Source organism: Gossypium raimondii, chromosome 9, assembly GCF_025698545.1.
Source record: "Gossypium raimondii isolate GPD5lz chromosome 9, ASM2569854v1, whole genome shotgun sequence".
In the NCBI taxonomy this organism is placed as follows: Eukaryota; Viridiplantae; Streptophyta; class Magnoliopsida; order Malvales; family Malvaceae; genus Gossypium; species Gossypium raimondii.
In genome coordinates this window covers 29106205-29128494 of record NC_068573.1, presented here as the reverse complement: position 1 = coordinate 29128494, position 22290 = coordinate 29106205, and the positions used below count along the sequence as shown (strand labels likewise).

At 32.9% G+C, this 22290-nt stretch overlaps 1 long non-coding RNA gene across 5 annotated transcripts; it reads left to right on the top strand.

The window, feature by feature from the left end:
- Window positions 1-545: 545 nt before the first annotated feature.
- LOC105798878 (uncharacterized) lies at window positions 546-21978 on the top strand. 5 transcript variants are annotated; one of them, XR_008188518.1, is made up of 10 exons: window positions 546-987; window positions 9161-9243; window positions 19176-19281; window positions 19365-20024; window positions 20163-20303; window positions 20391-20635; window positions 20715-20914; window positions 20995-21087; window positions 21162-21263; window positions 21418-21978. It is a non-coding gene; the product is annotated as an uncharacterized LOC105798878 (long non-coding RNA). The 5 variants fall into 5 exon arrangements; XR_008188517.1 differs by lacking the exons at window positions 19176-19281; window positions 19365-20024 and having other exon boundaries at window positions 560-987; XR_008188520.1 differs by lacking the exons at window positions 546-987; window positions 9161-9243 and having other exon boundaries at window positions 14619-19281; window positions 20715-20865.
- The last annotated feature ends 312 nt before the right edge of the window (window positions 21979-22290 follow it).

Genomic DNA, 22290 nt, shown 5'->3' with positions numbered 1-22290 from the left:
GGTATCATTTTCTCATAGCTGCTTTATTTCAATTGGTTTCATGCTTTTATTTTCCTTTTGATATGTTTAGTTTGGAGAGTCATGTCTTATGTTTACTGTTTTAGATGTTTTTATGCAAATCTAAATCATGCAATGTATGTTGTATGAGATATATGGCATATTATATGATTGAAATGAATTTTCATTTTTTATACAACGCGTAAAACTATCCATAAATTCTTTTAACTTTTAAATAGGAGAATAAACACACTTTAAAGCGCTCGAATCTATAATCTCTTTCACTAGCATAATTGGCTTTTATGAATTAACTAAAGATTACGCGTTTTTATCATTCGCACATAATTGTGCTAAAATATCAATATTTATAAATTTGTGTGGTCATGGAAATTATCTTGGACTATAAAAACCTTTATTGATCCATCGACAAACAATAGCCACACAAAATGCCATTTGACGGTCGATCCAAAGGCAGATATTGATAGAGGCCTAGAGGGACTTTGCACTCTTCCCAAAATTTTGAGAAATATTTTCTTTAAAATTTTTAGAAAATTTTAATTATATCTTTAATATTATTTTCCTTGAAATTTTAGAAAATTTTAATTAAACTCCTCAAATTTTTGAAAATCCTCATTAATCTCAAAAATTTTAATTAAACTTTTAAAATTTTTTTAGTCTCACAATCCGTCATTATGATCATCTAATTGTAATTTTAAATTCGAAAAAGCCAAGGAAAGGGGTTGAGTACCCTATTTTCCTTGATAGGGTCAACACCCTTAGAGAACAAGAGAAGAAAGCCATATTCCTTCCTCTTTTTTATTTTTCCTCTTCAATCTATTCAGTACTTCGCCATAGTTCATCCTCTTCTCTTGAAACTCACCCTAAAAACACTCCATTTGAAGCATTCTCTTGACCATTTCCATCATCCACTGTCTAGGGTTTGTATTTCTATGCGGGAAATTTTGTTCGAGTGAACAAGGCTTAGAAGAGGTAAGAGCATACGTCACATTTTTCTTATTCATGCATGCTTTTAAGGTTATAAAAATTTGTTAAGCAGCTAAGCCATATTAGTGGGTATTTATCACCTTTATTAAATGGGTATTTTATATACGTGTTAAAGAAGTAGTAGTTGAGAGGGAGATTATAAGCAAGGAGATGACAAGTTTGTAAATTGAAGTGGAAGAGTAGATATTTCCACTTATTTTGATATTTTGTTGATAAATCTTAAATTTAGCATGTTTAATTATATTAATACATTTAAATGGGTTAATGCGTGATATTTAAGTTGTGGTAGGCCTTGAGTAAAGTGAATGATAATATATATATATATATATATATGTTGTGTTTTATTCTAGTAATTTATGCTTCACTCATAATTTTGGTATTGAAGACAATGTACTAAATTGATGGGAGTAAGGGATACTTTGTGAAAATTCCAAGTTTAGTTTAAAAAATCACTACTGGTTATTATTGTAAACAATGTGACAGAGTAAAAAAGGGCTACTACACCTTATTAGAATGCATATCCTTAATTTTCTTTTTTCTTTTTTATCTCTTCTTTTTAGAGTCGAATGCAAGGAAAGAATGAATAGCATTATTGAATTGCATCGTCTTAGGTTGAAATGACAGATAAGGAGTAATCTTGACACCCATTTTATGTTTTGTTTTCATTTATTTTCTTTTTCTTTCTTTGTTTTTTGAAAAAAAACCTTGTTAAAACATTGGGATGATATTTTGATCAAAATGGCCGAGTTAGGAAAATATATACTGGATATGGTTCCCTAAGTGTAGTATATTCGTTTTGTATACTTGTATTTTTGAACAAATTGGTTTAATAAAAACATCCAAAAATTACATTAATATCATTGTATATTGTCCTCAATGGTTTTTGCATGCAAAACAAAATGAAAGCAAATATTGGCTTACTAGTTATCTAACGTTTAACTAATACCATGCAGTATTACGTGGTCAAATCGTAATAAAGAAAGACAACTTATGTTAGTAAATGAACCTAAACATGTCCTTAGTCTAATTGAAAATGTGCAAACCGATTGAAAGACTAATATGTCATCTATCAAGTCCATTTGGGAAGATGCTTTGTCTTGAACATCGGAGCGAATAACTCCATAAGATAGAGACATAGATGTGACTGACTAAACTGATAGTACATCGAGCATGACCCAAGTAAAATAGATCCTAAATCCGTTTATGATAGTGTGATATACCTTAATTCTAAATGGATGATGAACTATGTATGTACGGCTCATATACTTTGATGTAAGTAAAAGTCTAAGTTCAAATAAATAAGGAACCAAAAGCTAGTGTGTTGGGTATGCGACTTCTGCAATATGTAGCATCATTCACAATAGTGGAATTCATAACTCAATAAATACGTAAATGATATCCTCTCATTGGCATTACATGATAGATGAAAAGTAAAAGTGATCACAGGTCGTTTGTCTTTATGATAAACGACATAATTACTATTTGATAGTAATTGACTTTTCATGAAGGAAGATGTAATGGTTACCATGAGATAAAATAGGATCATATTGGAAGAGCGAATTTATCCAAAAAAGATTAAGGATATCCTATGAGGGTAACACACTTATGACAAGGTCATTGGACGAGCACTAGTTGAGTAGCTTTCATAATGGTATGTAATTATAGAGAGCTTAGTCATAGCTCATTGAAACTCGAAATAAAGTGCAAAAAGAATCAAATGAACAGAAATGGATGGAAATGGTAAAGCTAGAGAAATGAGCTACATTCGGAAATGAATATGTTTTCCCATTAAGTATAAAAATGACTTGAGAATTGATTTAAGTTTTTTGAAATTTTATTTAATTAAAAATTGAAGTTCGAAAATGTAATTAAATTATTAGTCATTGTGAATCTGTTGAATATGAAAATTAAATATATTTTCTCATAAAAGTTGACATGACTTTAACGGTATTAGAATTGGGTTAAGAAAATTATTTAATTGAAAAATAATTTATCTGATTAAATTAATTTATAAATAATATTTATTATTGGAAATAGAAAAACATGTATCGAGTTGGGTTAAATTATAAAGTGCTAGATTAAAAGTCAATGAAACACAAATAATTGGACCCAATACAAGAGAGACCTAAACTCCCCTCATATTACATATGAGGGACGACATCCCTAGTTGGCATGCCTAATGTATTTAACTAGGGAGTGTCACCCCTTTCTTCTAGTTAAACTAGAAGGCTAATTTTTCTATTAAATATGTATTATTTGTGTTCTACTAATTCAATCAGGATTCTTCTATCTCTTTCTATAAATAAATGACATTGGTAGAGCTATTTACAACAGTTCATGCAAGTTTTCAATATTGTTATTCTTCCATAAAAAAGTGAGAATTTATTTTCTAAGTATAAATTCTACTTTCTGGGAATAACAATTCTATCAATTTCTATTGAGTGAGAATTACTTTCCAACTGAAAGTAATAAATCGTTTATGGTTATGTGTTTGGTTTACGATTATTCAAGCTCACACTCAAAGTAATTCGTGGTACGAGAATAGTAGAGAATGTCATTTAGTTGAAAGATAGGAACATCTAGGATCCGTTTCGCTCAAAGTACTGGTATTTTTTGGGAAAAAATTATTGCTATAAATATTACAAATTGACTCGATTTTCAAAATTTTAATTTTTCGTTATAACAAAAAACTGTTTTTTAAATCGGATTTTTCCAACAATATCAATACACACCTTGTCAATTTTTAACTTTATGTGCAATTTTGATAAATATTTTGCATGATCATTTAAAGTGTTTAGTATTTTAAAATTTTAAAATGCTTGCAAAGTAGTAAAGTATGTAAACTTGAATGGTTGTTGATTGAAAGATTACTTGCTAACCTAATATAGAATGTGTTTCTTGGGCTTTGTATAATTAGGTTTTGTTAGAACTTTGAGTACTTCATCTTTGAACTTTCCATGGTAATATTATATTTTGAACTTTTCTTTACGTTACTAATCTTAAATGATACGCATGACTTGTAATTAGGTTTTGTTAGGACTTTGGATACTTCCTCTTTGAACTTTCTTTGATAATATTATATTTTGAACCATTCTTGGATACATTACCTATCTTAGATGATGTGCATGACTTGTAATTGTATAATTTGGTTTTGTTAGGACTTTGGATACTTTCCCTTTCTATATTTTGAACATTTCTTGGATACATTACCTTGATAATATTATATTTTGAACCTTGATCATGATTTTAAAATTTGTTGTTTAACATCCCATATCTGCCTCGGTCACCGGACTCAAGCTATAGAATGCTACCACAGAAAATAGAGACCATCACATGCAATTTCAATTTAAAAATAAATTTATCATTTCATAATCTATGCAAAATATGATTAACAACCTAATCCGGGTCTTAATCGAGCTTACAAAAGCTCTAAAACAAGTTCAACGTTGAACAGGGACTAAATTAAAACATATGATAACACTTTGAAACTTTGCTCAATACATTTCAAACCAATGCCAAAACATAACATAAAAACATCCTAGTAGTACCTAACCAATATGCCATTTTGGCACCATCACAACCAAGATAATACATTATCAAACATTCACCATGTTAAAAGCATGATAAACATACCAACAAAGTTCATTTTGCCTAAGTTTAGCAATTCACAAACCCAACTTGACCATTTAGGTCTCAATCGTACAACCTTCAATATGCCAAAACTTACCATATCACACAAAACCAACTTGATCTAATAAGTTCAAACCTTACAACTATCATTTAACACATATGCCACACATTCCATCCAAGCATTACCATTTCCATACATTTTATGATTCAAGATAAAGCAAACCTATACTACACATACATTCATCATTTACCTTATAAGTATGCCATAGAAATATTAAAATTCAACCTTAAATATCAAACATTATGAACACTTTTCAACATCAACCTTTAAGCTCAAAACATAATTCCAAAATAGCCTATATACATGCCACATAACTGAAGTAAAAACAATTCAAAATCTACCGAGACTGAAGCTTGATAGTGTGAACGTTGAAGTTGATCCGACAGCCTTGTTCCACAAATTATCAACTACAGAAAACAAGAAATAAAACAGAGTGAGCTTTTAATAGCTTAGTAAGTTCACGGGATTAAACCTACTTATAAGCTTACCTTGAATCACATATATGCAATAAATTAATTAATATGATACTAAACCTGACAATATCAATTCACAAGAAAACAAGTGAGTTTGTTGTATACAATTCACTAAGTAATTCAACATCATTCATGTCATTCAAGATTTTACGATCACATAGCATCATCAAACATAAAAACATCTATATTCCATTTATTCACAGATTTGGGTAGCCCAATGAACAATAGAAAAAATAACTCGGATACTCGGGTAAATATATCAGGGAGCACCATAGTGCTGAACAAGGCACAAATGTGCATACAAGGGAACTAAAGTGCAATCAGGGGCACGGATGTGCAATCAGGGCACCGTAGTGCTAGCAGAATAAGCATGCATCTAACCCTATTAGTATGCCAATTGTATCCTAATCATTTACTATGTTCAAATGAACATTTATACAAGATTCTGAACATTTACAATCAGGAGCACTTTCATGTTTATCCAAAACACATTTCATAACTAGATAACATTCATTCAGTATCCACATGAATCATGTTTCACAAGTATACAAGACTTTCAATTAGATCCATTCTCACCTTAGTATTAATTTATAACATTTCAATCTAACAATGTATACATATATATTCACAATTCAATCACAAACAATAAATATAAGCACATTTCTATTCACTATGAACTTACCTAGTATGATCAACTATCGAGTTGAATCCTAGGGACTATCCTGTAATTTTTCTTTTTCTTTTCTCGTTTATCAATCGATTGTTCCAAAGCTTGATATAATTAATAATTAAGTTCAAAATATCAATTCCAAATACCTTAACATATTCAAATATATGCGTGTGAACCATTAATTTCAATTTATAATATTTCTCTAAACTTTTACAATTTATTCAATTTAGTCTTTAAAACCAAAACATTTATAACTTTCACAATTAAACACGCAAAATTCAATTCGCATACGTACACAAACCTAGAAAGTTCTCAAGCATTTAAAATTACAAAAAAACTATGCTAAAATTGACATATTCTCATTTTGGTCCCTAAACTCAAAACTAACAAAAATCACTTTACAAATTAGTCCCATTTAACAACCAAGCTTACAAATCTACCATTAAATATCAAGAAATTCAATACTTCACTAATGGTAACTTTTAAAACCTTTAATAGTTTTATAAAATAGTCCCTGGGTTAGTTAGATTAAGCTACAATAATCTCAAAAACATAAAATTTACTAAAAATGGGCTTGAATTGGACTTATATGCAACTAAGAGAAGGTTGGTCGGATCTGAACTCTTCAAAAATAGTGTTTTAGGTGGGAGAAAATAAAAATGAAGAAAAAGACCATTATGTTTCATGTTTTAACTTTACTATTTTTATTTTAATATTAAATTAACATGTAAAACTTATAACAAATTAAGCTCCAACAGTCCCACCATCTTAAAAATGGGTAATTTACCGATTAAATCCCTTAATAAATCCTAATTAACCCTTTTATCAACTAAAATTCAATAATGATCAAGTTTTACAATTTTTATGATTTAGTCTTTTCCTCAATTAACTATCAATTCACTAAAATTTCTAAACCAAACTTCAATTAACCTATATAATAGCTCGTAAGTACTCAATAAAATTATGTACAAGCTCGATTTATAGAAATGAGATCCTGATACCTCATTTTCCAAAACCACTGACTTTCAGTAGTATTGAAATTAATCATTCTATTAGTAGAATTTACCAGATCAAGCTTCACTAACACATTGAAATTGAATCGTAAATATTAAATAATAATATTTATAGACTCACTTGTTGAAATTGTGGTTCCGTACCACTGTTTCCGACACCATTGAAAAACGGACTGTTACATGTTGGCTTATTACCCTTGAATAGAATGAGTAGTTCCAAATGCATGACAAGGGAAGACCTAGGCAATTTCTTTAGATGGTTGGAGCCTTTCGAGCCAAACTTTGCAGAGTTTTTCCTATTACCTTGATTTTGAACCTTCTATTTTTTGGGTTCACTTATACACTTAATGTTATTATTCCAGCTTATAAAGCCTTAGTGCTTACACTACAACAAAAATGACTTTAGACAACAGTTGATTTGTAACGTTTAAAATATTGTTAACTAAAGTAGTAATAGATAGCAAACATAAAAAGTGTTGTATTATATTAAACATTATGCTTGCCTTTTATTGTATTAAGCAACACACTTGCAACAATGTATTTAGATTGTTGTTTAAAATTATATGGATAACCAACATAAAGAAAATCATTGCATATTTTGAAAAACTAAAGTAACAATATGAATTATTGTTGCCTTTAATGTCATCATTTACAACACATATAATGTTTCGAATTGATACACCTAATTACTTATTAATTAATATGTACACAAAAGTTCAACTATACATTGAATATACACATATGTATTCATTATTAATACAAAATAAGATAATCTATCTCTAATTCTTCAACAAAGATAATCTAATTAAAATTGGTATTCTTTACTGTTAAATAAAATTATTTATTTGTTATTAAAAATTAAATAGTAAAATTATTTGTATAGGTTAAAAGATGCTATAGGCCCCTGTACTCTTCACAAATTTTAAATTTCATCCCTGTACTTTTATTTCTAAGAATTTAGTCCCTCCACTTTTCAAATTTCAAAATTTAGGTCTAATTATTAACATTGTTAATTTTCTTTTTTGTTAAATTAGTTTGTGTGAAACTTTGAAATAATAAAAAAAAAACACTCACTTACCTGACCATGGGTCGGACCACTCAAAAAGTGGGAGGGTTTGGGCAAAAATATAAGCCCGAAAAATGAGTTTGGACAAAAAAATGAGGCCCATTTTCTAAACGGGTCAGGTCTCGAGTAAGCTTTTTTGCCCAGGCCCGACCCGAATTTGCAAAAAAAAAAATGATGCTATTTCCACTGTTTTGGTGTTGTTTTGTCATTGTTTTGCTATCATTTCACAACTATATTGGATTGAATCTAACTATAAATATTTATTAGTATCAAAGGCATTAGCGGTATTTATGAGAAAAACACAAAAAAAAATCATTTTACTTTAAAGAAAACGACGCCGTTTTGTTTAGCGTTTTTAGTGGCATTAGTGGCGCTAGGTGAAAAACGCCGTAAAAGGTTATTTTGTTTTAAACGAAACAACTCGTTTTGCTCTCCTCAATTTTATCCCAACCCATATAACAGAAATACCTTTTTTTTTCCCCTAAAATTTTCCCCAAATCAAAATCCCAACTGATCTGCTGCATCGCCTGCGTCGCCGTCGCACTCGTCTGCTGCAACCAATCGCTAAGTTTTTTCTGTTATACTTGTTTGGAGACTTAATGAATTCTGAGCTTTCTATAACGTTTATTCACTGACTTGCTTTAAAATTGATAACAAAAGTCAAACAACTTCTTTGAAATTGGATTATATGCCATTTATTAAAAACAATTTACTCCCTGACTTGCTTTCGATTCTCTTCTAACATTCTTCAATGTTGTTTTAGAGAAAAAGTGTATACATTAGATTTTCTTATATATAGACGAAAAAAAAAAAACTATAGTTAGTGAAATTACTTTTACAGTAGTGGGAAGGAAAATGGAATCTGTTGCGTGGGTTGGAATGAATTTTATAAATTAGGGGGAAATTAGGAAGGATTAAATGAGAGTTGGAGAAGGATAATCAAGTGTTGGGGTTTGTGGAAATCGGGAGGGAGACAATAAACGCAGTGACATTTTTCATCAGGATGTAGGATTATGCTTCATAATATTGGTTTTAACCAGTGATGTTCCTTTTTCTTTCAGCCAAAGAAACTGAGTAATATATTTTCTCCACGATATGATTGTTAGTAGGAAAATAGCTTAGTAGTTGATTATTGCTTCTTTTCCAGAAATTCATTGCTGTCCATGGGCTTAATTTATTTTTTAGCCTTTATTTAATTTGGTAATAGTTTTTAGGGATTGTAACATTTTTTTTTGTCTAGATTAGTTCATTAAGTCTCAACGTGAAAACAATTGAGGCGTTTAGCTCAAAACAGAGAAGCTGCAAAGAAAAGCCGTCTTAGAAAGAAGGTAACATAAAAAAGACATACACCGAAAAAACACATACATTTGCATGTAGTTTCTTACTTATGTGTCCATAACATATAAACTGATGCATATATATATATATATATATATATATATATATATGTTTAAATAGACATATGTTCAACAACTAGAGTCGAGTAGAATAAAGTTAACTCAACTTGAACAAAAACTTCAGAGAGCACGATCTCAGGTTTTTCTTTTTTCTATATTATATTGATTTCGATTTATATATATTTACTGTAAGTGTCAAATTTAGCTCCAATAATTTTAAACAATTTTGAAACTTTAGTCTCGACCAAATGATAGTAGTTAAATATGTTTGGAGTTTTATTTTGCTATTAGTCTTGTATTATGCGTAAAGTTATAGATTGAATTTCTGATTTTTCTTTCAAATATTGGATCGTTTTACTTACTTTAGATTTCCCATCTAGTTTTCTGTCATCCAATTTGCTTAGTTTCAATCCACATTGTTTTAGGTAAGACAGTTCTGCTTCCTTTCTTTCTTTGTTTTAAATTCATTACTAACAAATTCATAAATTTTAAAAATAATTATGAATATTATATTTTAAATAATTTATTACTCAAATTATATTATTTTAAAATTTAAATCCAAATCTTGAAATACTAATTTCCAAAAGTTTTTTTCTTTTAAATTCAATCAATCTACTAAACTTATGTTTTAGATTTTTGAAAAAAGTTATAATCACCAAACTAAATATTGGATCCATGAAGTATGGATGATTTGGTTTGGATTTTGGGAGGAGTAGTCATTGTTTCATATCTTTTTCTCTTTAAAATGACAGGCTTATGATTTTGAAGAATCATAAAATGGGCAATCAAATAATCATGTTCTCCTCAACTTAACTTTATTGGACTGCTGCCAATTTACGTTTTCTTTATTGAAACAATATTAAACAAAGCTAGCAAATTTTTTTTATTTTTTATAAAATAATATAATAATATGAAATTTAAATGAATAAAATATGGTAATATTTATTTTGGGATTCAGTAATCCACACCCCTGACATAGACATACAATATGACCACCACTTTGATTTTAAATGAAATGTTTATTTTTTTATTCTCATTTCCCACCACAGTGTATGAGAATTTTTAAGTTTACTTGTGGGTTTCATGTACCAAATTCTAACCCAATTATTTTTCTTTCTTTTTCATGAATAAAATAATTCTATAAAAATAAATTTCCTTAAAAGTATATAGTTTAAAGTTCAAATTTTATAACTTACATAACTTACATAAATATATATCATAACTTACATAACTTAATTATACTTATAAATAAACAACTTACCTGAATTAGTTTACTCCCATTAGATACTTGATATGTATTGTCTATTTTAGTACAATGATATGATTTAAATCAATTTAGAACACTTAACTAACCATAATTTATTGTCAACTTTAGATTTCAAGAACAACGAAATAGGTAAGAGTTGGATGAATTTGTCAAGGGTAAGCAACGACTATCGAAATGGAGTACAAACTTTTCTAAATTTTGCATTTCAAAATGCAAGCCAAGAGAATATGATTCTTTGCCTGTGTTAGAAGTGTGGCAACATCAATTGGCATATTCGTGAAGTTGTCTACAAACATCTAATTGTTGATGACTTTATTCGGGGGTATAAAAAATGAATTTTCTATGGAGAGTGTACACCTTGTAGAACCTCTTCAACCATTAACCCGGCTTATCCTTATAATGCTTATCATCAGTCTGTTAGAGAAGGTGACATGGAAGATATGTTGCGGGATGCATTTAATATGCGCAGTCATGGTTTGCAATCGTTTTCACCTGAAATTATTGCATCCGATGATTGTGATATTGGTGGAAATGCTTTTACCGAAACGGGAAGAAGTGTACCTAATGAAGAGCCAAATGGAGAAGCGGCGAAGTTCTACAAGTTACTTAATGAAATGGATGAAGAACTTTATGAGGGATTACAATTTTCAAAAATGTCCTTTTGCATTCGTCTTTTTTACGTAAAATGTTTGGGAGGGTGGACCGGAAACTCTTTAACACTGCTGTTAGAGTTTTTGAGAGATATGTTTCCATTTGCAAAAATCTCTCATTCATGTAAAGATATAAAGAAACTGATAAAAGATTTAGGCATTGGGTACGACAAAATTCATAGTTGCCCAAATGACTACATGTTGTATTGGGTGATCGGAAAAACCAACAGTCTTGTCATGTTTACGGTAAATCTCGTTGGATGAATAGAAATACAGAGGATGTGAATGAGGATAAAGGTGAGGCACAGTCAAGAAAGAAGCCAATAAAGATTTTGCGATATTTTTCACTAATACAAAGGCTTCAAAGGCTTTTCATGTCATCAAAGACAGCCGAGTTTCTGAGGTGACATCATGATCAACAAATCGACGATGGATTATTAAGGCATCCTGCGGATTCTTTAGCTTGGGAATCATTTGATAGTAAATTTTCAAGCTTTGCAAGCGATCCTCAGAATGTGAGGCTTGGGCTAGCATCTAATAGATTTAATCCTTATAAAATCATGAGTACTTCGTACAGTACTTGGCCTGTAGTGCTTGTTCTTTACAATTTGCCTCCGTGGATTTGCATGAAGCAATCTTCTTTTATCTTATCTATGATTATCCCTGGAGAGAAAGGTCTTGGGAATGATATTGACATTTATATGTGTCACGGGGTTAGACCTTTCGTCTGCAATCCGTGCGGCCTTAGGCGATCCGTTCGTCCAAACTCGCCCAAGTCAGCCTTAACACCCAAAAGTGAGGATTTTTTTAAAGAATTCCTCCAAGGCACCGATTTGTATAGCAGAAGCGATTTAGCCAAAAGAAGCCACAAAAGAACAACAGAAAGCTAAAGAAAGAATGCACACAAAGTGTTTAAGTAAATGCTCAGGAATTCTAATACTCTTAAGAATTCACCTTACAATGGATGATTACAAATGAGGAGGAGGCTCTCTATTTATAGTTGAGCTCCCCCAAAACCGACAGTCAAGATACATTTACATCGACGGATGAGATTCACTATATCCCTTGATTTTAGGGATTTACAAGATTTGCCATATCAAATCTAATCTAATCTTTACAAGATATGATTCTCTTTATCTTTTAAGATTAGTTACCAAAATTAGCCTAAGTTGCCATGTCTTCATCATCGGGCCAACCAGGCTTCAATCTGACAGGCTTCTCCAATAATTCCTTGAATCGGGCCAGTTCTCGTGGGCTAAATGTTCCCCATCTTATCAATGGACCTCCATGGGGCACTTCTTGTGCCATGGTGACGGGCTTTGCACTTTGGCCCGTGACATTCTCCCCTACCCATTCTCGCAACGCCCTCGTTGCGACTTCTGGATGACACTAGCTTGATTCACCTTTTCTCGTTGCCTCGGCTTCTTCCCGACTTGCCTTGCGATCGGGTTGTCCCTTGCTTTGAAACTTATGCCTCGGCTTCCGTCGCCTCTTATCTTGAACCGTTGCACTCGTTGGTACATTCTGCTGGCAAGAAGTCTCTATTTTAACTTGCCTCAATTTTGACTTGTTTCTGTTGGAATCCCCTCGATTCTCACACCTCGGCTTCTTCCCGCCCACAGTTCCTTTGCCTCCTTGCTTATGAACTTTGAAAGGGCCCCTACGACTTTGCCAAGCCAACAAGTCAGAATTCAAAACACCTTCAGAGTGTTTGCAATGTACCTTACTCGTAGCATTTACTCGTCTCGACTGTCTTTGTATCGCTCCTTTTCCTTTGAAGCCCGATGCACAACCCACATTTCCCAAAGGTGTCGGCTCCACAGTCGATCCCGCAGGCTTCATATCGGTCCCTTGCGCCACTAACACTTCCGAAGGGGCTTTCGTAGCATTCCGTTTCGACGAATTAATGTTTCTCCCATACGAAACATCTCCGACTAGTTGGATTGACGATAACACCTTAGTCCCAACCTTCACATCCCGATGCACCGGCACAACACTTTTTGTTGACGGACCAGTGACAATATGGATTTGATCGGCCCATGGTTGCAGAGTTGCCTGAATCCTGACAAGGAAGTTTAAGCCAAGCACAAAATCGTAATCATCTAATCGGATTACCTCGAATTCTTCTTTGCTCTTCCATTCGCCGATTTGTAGTTCCACATCACGAACTACTCCAACAGTTGGGGCTTTCTCAAAAGTTGCTACCTTGATCTTCTTATTCGATTTTCTAATCGACAGACCAAGCTTCTTCGCAGCCTTTTCCGACATGAACAAGTCCGATGCTCCCGTATCAATAAGAGCACTTTGCCACCATTCCTCTTCCCAGGAATGAGCACCATCGAATTGAATTTCGATGTCTTTCCCTCAGTAGGCTTCGCCTCTTCCTTCGGCTCATCTTTCTTTGTAGAAACCATCACTTTATTCGGACATTTCCGCGCCATGTGTGGTCCTTAACAAAGGAAGCATTTTATCTTCTTCCTCTTGTCCCTTGGGTTGTTGAATCCCCGATTCGCATCTCGTGGTTTCCCACTGCCACTTTCTATAACACCCCTTACCCGTATTCGACACCAAAATAGGGTACGAGGCATTACCGGAGTTTACTAATTAATTTTCAAACATTTCATTTTTATCTAGCATTCATATTTATAACCAATCAAAATCAATACATTAATGAGTTAACGTTAACCAATTTAACTTATACATGCCATTATAACCAGAATCAAATCATCCAAAATTACCAATAGAACCAATGGATACTGTGATATATCTCCAACAAGCTTCAAACTCAATTTAGCTTAGATAATCATTAAATGTATCAAATAATTATACATATTACCAATAATAATTTAATTCCAATAATAATACACACATATATATAATTTTATTACCAAATAGCATTCACTTCACTTAAAATTATTACGAATATAGCTCATTCGAGCTTATCGGACTAAATTGCGAAATACCAAAATTCGGAGATATTTTGGAAGTTTTCTATTTTCTCAAATTTTCACCCAATCTTGATCTAAATTAATATTTCATTCCATTTAATAATTTAAATAATAAAAAATTCATTTCATGCAATTTGGTCACTTTTGACATTTTACAAATTTACCCTTAAAGTTTTACTTTTATTCAATTTAGTCCACGAGTCTAAAACGTGCAAGTTATCCATGCTAACTGAATATTCATATATACATACATACATATATATATATATATATATATATATATATTTTTCCTCCTCCTCCTCTCCATTCTACATCCTTGATTTATAATACATGCTTATAAGTAACATTATCTATGATTTCACAATTTACTTGTAAATTTATTCAAAGCCATCCATTTGAGTCATAGCCACTAAATTATTTTTATCTTGAGCTACGGAACTCCAAATTAGGATCCGCTAATTTTACCTGAAACTAGACTCATATACCTTGTTACCATAAAATTTTCAGAATTTTTGCTTCCACCAATAAGTACAGTTTATTGTTTAAAGTCACATTTGTTCTGCTGTCTGACAATTCCGACCCTTCTTCACTAAAAATTAATTATCTCTTTGTTCAGAATTCAGATTATGCCCCCATTTGTTTCTGTTGAAAATAGACTAATTAAGGATTTTAAAAATATAAATTATAACCCATAACTATTTTTTTACAATTTTTAATGATTTTTCCAAGTCAGAACAGGGGAACCCGAATTCAATCTGACCTTGTCTCACAAAATTTATTATATCTCATAATTTACAATTCCATTACTTACACCGTTTCTTTTATGAGAAACTAGACTCAATAAGCTTTAATTACATATTTTATTCATACTCTAATTAGATTTTCATAATTGATGGTGATTTTTCAAAGTGAGCCCACTGTTACTGGCCAAAACCATTTTAGTGCAAGATGTTTATTACCATGTTTATAACACCCTTATTTTCTTTCTCTACACTATTTCTCATCACTTTCTCTTATTTTCTCTTCACTAACATATCAATAAAATAGGACCATATATACAAAAACTTTACATTAACATCATTTCCATGCTTTTTCAATAATATCAAACTTAAAAATATATTAAAATCTTGATGTACTTACCTTGTCATATTGATTTCAATCTTTAACTTGATTTTCTCTCTCCTCCGCTTCTATTTCTTGAATCTAACTTGATATTCTAGCTCCCCATAGTCTCCTTGTTATCTTTCTCTCTTGATGGATATGAAAATTCTTTTGATTTCTAGATAAAAATGATGAATTTTTGGTGGAAGGACTAAATTGTAAAGAAAGTAAAACTTTCTTTCTTCTCTTCTCTTCTAACGTGAATTGCATGGAAAAGATGGTGGGTTGGATCCTTCTCATCTTTATTTCCACACACATATATATATATATATACTAAATATTAAAATAATAACATATCATTTAATATACTAAATATCCTTCACTTTTACGATTTAATCCTTTCTTGAACTAATATGTCATAATATACGACCCAATGTTGACATAACTCCAAAATTTCCTATTTTTGACGCTTTATTTTCTTATTTTATTATATCAAATATAATATCTTACTGTAAAGATTTTCGGGGTATTACACTTTTGCTATCGGTACTGTTGCCATCATCACTACGTCCCTCCTCATCTTCTTCATGGTTTCCCTCACCATTGCCCTTTCCGTTAGGCTTAGACGCCTCGAGCTTGTCTCCTCTTGAACCAAGCTCAACAAAGGACTCTGTTTCTACCATGGCTACAGTAAGTTCAATGATTCCTTTCCTTCGCAACTCCTGCTTTGCCCACGGCTTTAACCCATCCTCGAACCAATAGAATGCTTCTTTCTCGCTCAAGTCGGAGATTTGAAGCATCAACTCGCTAAATGTCCGAACATACTCCCGAACAGTGCCTTGTTGCGTGAGACGACGCAACTTTGCACGAGCCTCCTTCTTGGCAAACTGAGGGTAAAACTGCTTCTTCAAATCTCTTTGGAACTCCTCCCAAGTCCCAATTGCGTTCCCACCACGTTTCTCATCCGTGGACCTACGACGCCACCACAAGAGAGCTACATCAGTAAAATAGATTGAAGCTGTATTTACCTTAATGGCGTCATCCTCGATGCCCATCGCTTAGAAATATTGCTCCATTTCCCACAAGAAGTTGTCCACATCCCTTGCGGATCGTGCACCCTTAAACTTTTCTGGTGGGAACATCCATTGCTTGTTGTTTCGGTCTTGAAGACAACATCCCATTACTCAAAGCGGCTTTGTAGATCGCGAGCTCCCCTTTGAGCTCCTCTATTTCTTTCTTCATGGCTAACACCATATCCTCGAGATACTCATCCCTCTCTGCCAGCTTTCCCGCAGTGGACTCAAGTAAATCATTCATCTTTTCCTTATTGGCATCGAGAGAATCCAACACAAAATCTCTGAGTTGCTCCTCCATTGAGTCAAACCCATCCGTGCGTCCCTCGACCAATTCAAGCGTCTCTTTCACGTTCCCGATGGATTCCTCGAGATTCACCACTCGATTTTCCAAAGCTGTCAGCATTTCCCTCGAGCGACTGGATTTTCTGGCCCTCCCACGGGTCTCCATTGGTTCACTCTAACCGATGACTTCTTTCGACATCCCAACGGTGCCTTCGAACCAACTCGAATATCACTTGGTTCAAAACCTGCTCGGATACCACTTGTCACGGGGCTAGACCTTTCGTCTGCAATCCGTGCCGCCTTAGGCAATCTGTTCGTCCAAGCTCGCCCAAGTCAGCCTTAACACCCAAAAGTGAGGATTCTTTTAAAGAACTCCTCCAAGGCACCGATTTGTATAGCGGAAGCGATTTAGCCAAAAAAAGCCACAAAAGAAAAACAGAAAGCTAAAGAAAGAATGCAAACAAAGTGTTTGAGTAAATGCCCAGGAATTCTATTACTCTTAAGAATTCACCTTACAAGGGATGATTACAAATGAGGGGGAGGCTCTCTATTTATAGTTGAGCTCCCCCAAAACCGACGGTCAAGATACATTTACATCGACGGACGAGATTCATTATGTCCCTTGATGTTAGGGATTTACATGATTTGCCATATCAAATCTAATCTAATGTTTACAAGATATGATTCTCTCTATCTTTTAAGATTAGTTACCAAAATTAGCCTAAGTTGCCATGTCTTCATCATTGGGCCAACCAGGCTTCAATCTGACAGGCTTCTCCAATAATTCCTTGAATCAGGCCAGTTCTCGTGGGCTAAATGTTCCCCATCTTATCAATGGACCTCCATGGGGCACTTCTTGTGCCATGGTCACGGGCTTTGCACTTTGCCCCGTGACATATGCAGCCACTTATTGAAGAGTTGAAACAATTATGGGCAGGTGTAGAAACATATGATGGCTTAAAAAAGGAGAACTTTTATTTACGTGCAACTTTGTTGTGGACTATTAATGATTTTTTGGCTTATGCCAATTTATCTGGTTGGAGTACCAAAGGGTGTTATGCTTGTCCTTGTTATGTGGCGCAAACATGTTCGAAGTGGTTATATAATGGGAAAAAGTTATCTTATATGGGGCATCATCGGTGGTTAGATGGAAATTATAGATTTAGATTTCAGAGGACTTTATTTGATGGTACTGAAGAGTTCAGAGAAGCTCCTAAGCAAACCATTAGATCTGAAATCTTGCTTATGTTAAAAGATATCAATTTCAGTTATGGAAAGATGGATCAACCACCCAACACGCAAACAAATAGAAGACCGAGGGAGGTGTATGTTGGCGATGTTGACCGGCAGATTGATGATGAATCTGCTGAAGAGGATGATCCTAATGAGGCGGACTTGTGGAAAAAGAAGAAGTATTTTTTTAGTTACCTTATTGGGAGCATCACATTTTACGACATAATCTTGATGTCATACATATTGAAAAGAATGTTTGCGAGAACATCATTGGGACAATTCTGAATGTCGATAGAAAAGAGAAAGACAATCTTCAGAGTCTACTTGATCTAGTTGACATGGGAATTCGATGTTATCTTCATCCCTAAGCACTTCTGAATGAGAAATATCAGTTAACACCTTCTATTTTTGCAATGTCGAAGAAAGAAAAAGAAGTGTTCTGTACGGTGTTGAAAGATATAAAGGTCCCAGATGCGTATGCATCAAATATATCTCGATGTGTGAGTCTTAAAGATCGAAGACTATATTCCCTAAAATCACATGATTATCACATCTTGATGCAAGATTTACTGCTAGTTGCTTTACAGTGTTGTATGTAAAAAAAGGTGACGTCTTGTATAATTGAACTATCTAATATAATGAAAGCTATTTGTGGCAAAGTTTTAATTGTTGAAGAACTTGCGAAAGTACAAGATCGAGCCGCATTGACTTTATGCAATTTGGAGAAGATCTTTCTACCTTATTTCTTCACTATTATGGTGCACTTGCTAATTCATTTCACTCATGAAGCAAAACTTGGTAGACCGGTTTTCTATCAGTGGATGTATCCTATAGAGAGGTGCTAATTTATTTGTAAAGTTTTCATTCATTCATGAATATACCTTTAGTTACAACTTTTGATAATGTTGTATATCATGTTTAGGTTCCTATGCCAATTGAAGTCTTATTGTTGTAATAATCGTTACCCAGAAGGATCAATTGCTGCAGGTTACTTGGCAGAGGAGTGTATGACTTTCTGTTCTAGATATTTAGAAGATGTTGAAACAAGACTGAATATACCAAGTAGAAATGTTGGGCTCACTAATCGTAACTTAGCCGAAACTTATTTATTTCGAAGTTATGGAGAACCAATATGTAAAGTTGAAATTGCACACCTAGATGATAGATCTTAGGTACAAGCACATCGATATGTTCTTTTTCACCACGATTTAATTAAACTATTAATCAAGTAAGTTTTAGAATTTGATAAATATTCATCTTTTTTATTTGTTTATCTTCTAACCAAGTAATCCACTTTTTAACATAGCGAGTACAAACAAGTCTCGAGATCTCATTCACGCTCCTGAAGATTACAACATCGAGAGATTCATAAGTTATTCACAAAATATTTTCATGAATGGTTATGGCAAATGGTACGCAACTAAAGCTTTCATTGACAAATAATAATGTTTTCTCATCACCATTATAATTAATCAATTTACTTTCGATTTAATAGGTTTGGAGTGGAAAGGACATCAATGACGAAGTTAAATGGCTTTGCCAAGGTCTGAATAGAGTAATAAAAAGATATAGTGCCTTCCTCATCAATGGATTCAGGTTTCATACAAAATCTCGCGAAAGATTGAGGAGGACTCAAAATTGTAGAATAGTTGTTAATTCTTCAATTACAAGTTATGCTAATGCTAGGGACAGTAATCCTGCTGAGGGAAATGTGGAGTATTATGGGCTTCTTACTGGCAGTATTGAGTTGGATTACTATGGCAAACGGAAGGTTGTCTTATTTTGATGTGATTGAGCTGATGTTAATATTGCTCGTGAAATTAAAAAAAAGATCAATTTGGTTTTACAATGGTGAACTTCTCTCGATTAATTCACACTGGACAACAATTGATAGACGAGTTGTATGTATTTTATTCTCAAGTGAAACATGTTTTTTACTCGAAAGATTCAACTAATGAGGGTTGGTACGTTGTACTCCGTAACACCCCTAGAGACTTGTTTGACATGGGCAATAGAAGTAGAGATGACATCGGCGAAAGATCAGAAACTTTACCTTTTCCAGAACAAAACTTAAATGAAACTATCCCTAGTATTAGTACACAATTTCAATGGGTTCGCCAGGATGTGGATGAAAATATTTACGAATTATGATGTAGTAAGATTTTATGATTTTTTAATTATATGTAATATTATAATTTAAATCTTGATCTTGTTAAATATTTTAACTATTCTATATGTACTATTATTGTTGTAATTAGTTACTAAAAATTCAACTATTTTATGTGTATTGCAGATAAAATGCCTAGAAGAAGATTGTGAGATCTAAGTATTGTTCAAAATCGTCCAAATTCAGAAGAAACAAATAGTGAACAACAGACTGCTATTGGATCTTCGAATGCCCCGAATACAGCTGACGAACCTGTAGAAATTTAAAGTAATGTTAACTTTAATTTACATGCGTGTTGACTTTAATTATTGATTTCTGTTTCAAATTCTTATATTATAATATACCATTTTTCAGCTGAAAGTGATGGGACGCGCAAAACTCGAGGACGTACGCTATTAAAAGATTTATACGAGTTAAATTCTGTCGAGCATTTCAAAGTACCTACAAACAGTCTTGGTCAGCCTATTGGATCAGCAGCTCGACTTTTAGCAGGATACTTGGGCATTATAGCACGGAATGCCAATCTGTTGCCTATTAACAACGAGTCATGGCATCATATGCTTGATAGTAAAAAAAATCAAGCTCTCGATAATATTAAGGTAATAACGTGAATGTAATTTATAATACTTTGGTTTAAGTTTCATTTATATTTACTTTTTAAACTTGTGTTTTTCGCAGGAGAGATTTGCTTTAGAGGTCTCGGATAATTATGTGAAGAAGGCATTAGGAAAAAATGGAGAGACCATAAAATTGCTTCAAAGAAGAAATATTTTAAGAAAAATATAAGCCTCGAAGAGAAATTGCGAAATGTCCTGCCAGGAATGTTGAGGTACCAATGGGAGGATACAATTAGATTTTAGAATTCAAAGAAAGGAGAGGTGTTACGTACTTCCAAACTCTTATAATTATTTCAGTTTATAGTATTTACTATATACGTAATAATAATTTCATAATGTAGGATCGTGAGCGAGTTGGAACTACAAGTAGGCAAAAACAAAAATTCACGCACACAGTTGTGTCAAAAAGTTTTGCTTGTGTAGCTGAGGCCGAGGTATTTTGAATTTATTAATTGTGTCAAATATTAATTACTTTCTACTAAATAATATTTTTACTACTATATTTTAGGAACTGTCGTCTGGTCAAAAAGTTGGACGCTTTCAACCTTTTGACATTACAAATAGAAAGAAAGATGGATCTCCTATGACTACTGAAGCTGCAGAAATTATGGTATATTTACTTAATAAAATTAAAATTATTTTAAATATTTATCATGTTTAATTATAATGGTTTAATTCGTCATTTGTAATGCAAATAATGTTAAGTTATGTTGCATTTGTTTTGATTATATATTTCGTTTCTAACTCTTTGATTGATTTATTAGGAGAAACTAAAGGATAAAAAGGAGCAGTATGAAGTGGTCTCTTCGAGTGATAGTTCTGTTAATCTTGACGACATTGATAACCGAATTATTACTGAAGTTTTGGGTCCTGAAAGGTATGGTCAGGTTCGATTTCAAGGATCTTTTGTTAACCAAACTCAATATTTTAGATCCAGCTCGCAGCAATACATGTCTTCGGGGAGTCAGGCTCAAGCTGAAGTTCAGAGGTTAAGAGACCAGATGGCTTAGATGCAAGCGAGCACAGTTGAGCAAATTTCTCAACTTAAAGCGGAGGTAGCATCGAGAGAAGTAGAGGCTTAAAGAAAATATGAAGAAATCCAGCTACAGCTTAAAGCAGAGGCAGCAGTGAGGGAAGCAGAGGCAGCAACGAGGGAAGTAAAGCAAAGAAGAAAATATGACGCACTCCAACTACAGCTTCAGAATATGATGAAGATGTTTCAGCAGTCGTAGAATCCGCCATCTTATACGTTTGTTTTCTTATTGTAAGAATATTTTAACATTATAACTTTTGAAAAAAATAAATTTTGTTGTTTCATTTATTAATTTAGATCATATACATATTTCTTTCGTTGGATTTGAAGTATCATTTAGGTTTGCAGTTTTTGGTTGGATTTGATGTTACAGGAAATTATGTTGACAATTCGGGTTCTATATAAATAAAAATGGGATGTTAAAAATCTGCTGAAGTTAGTGGCGTTTTTTTCACAAATGCCGCTAAAGAACATGACTTTTAGCTGCACTTTTATTAAAAGCGCCGCTAAAGGTCATGTTATTTAGCGGCATTTGTGGGGAAAGCGCTGCTAAAGGTCATGTTCTTTAGCAGTGTTTGTGGGAAAAGTGCAGCTAAACGTCATA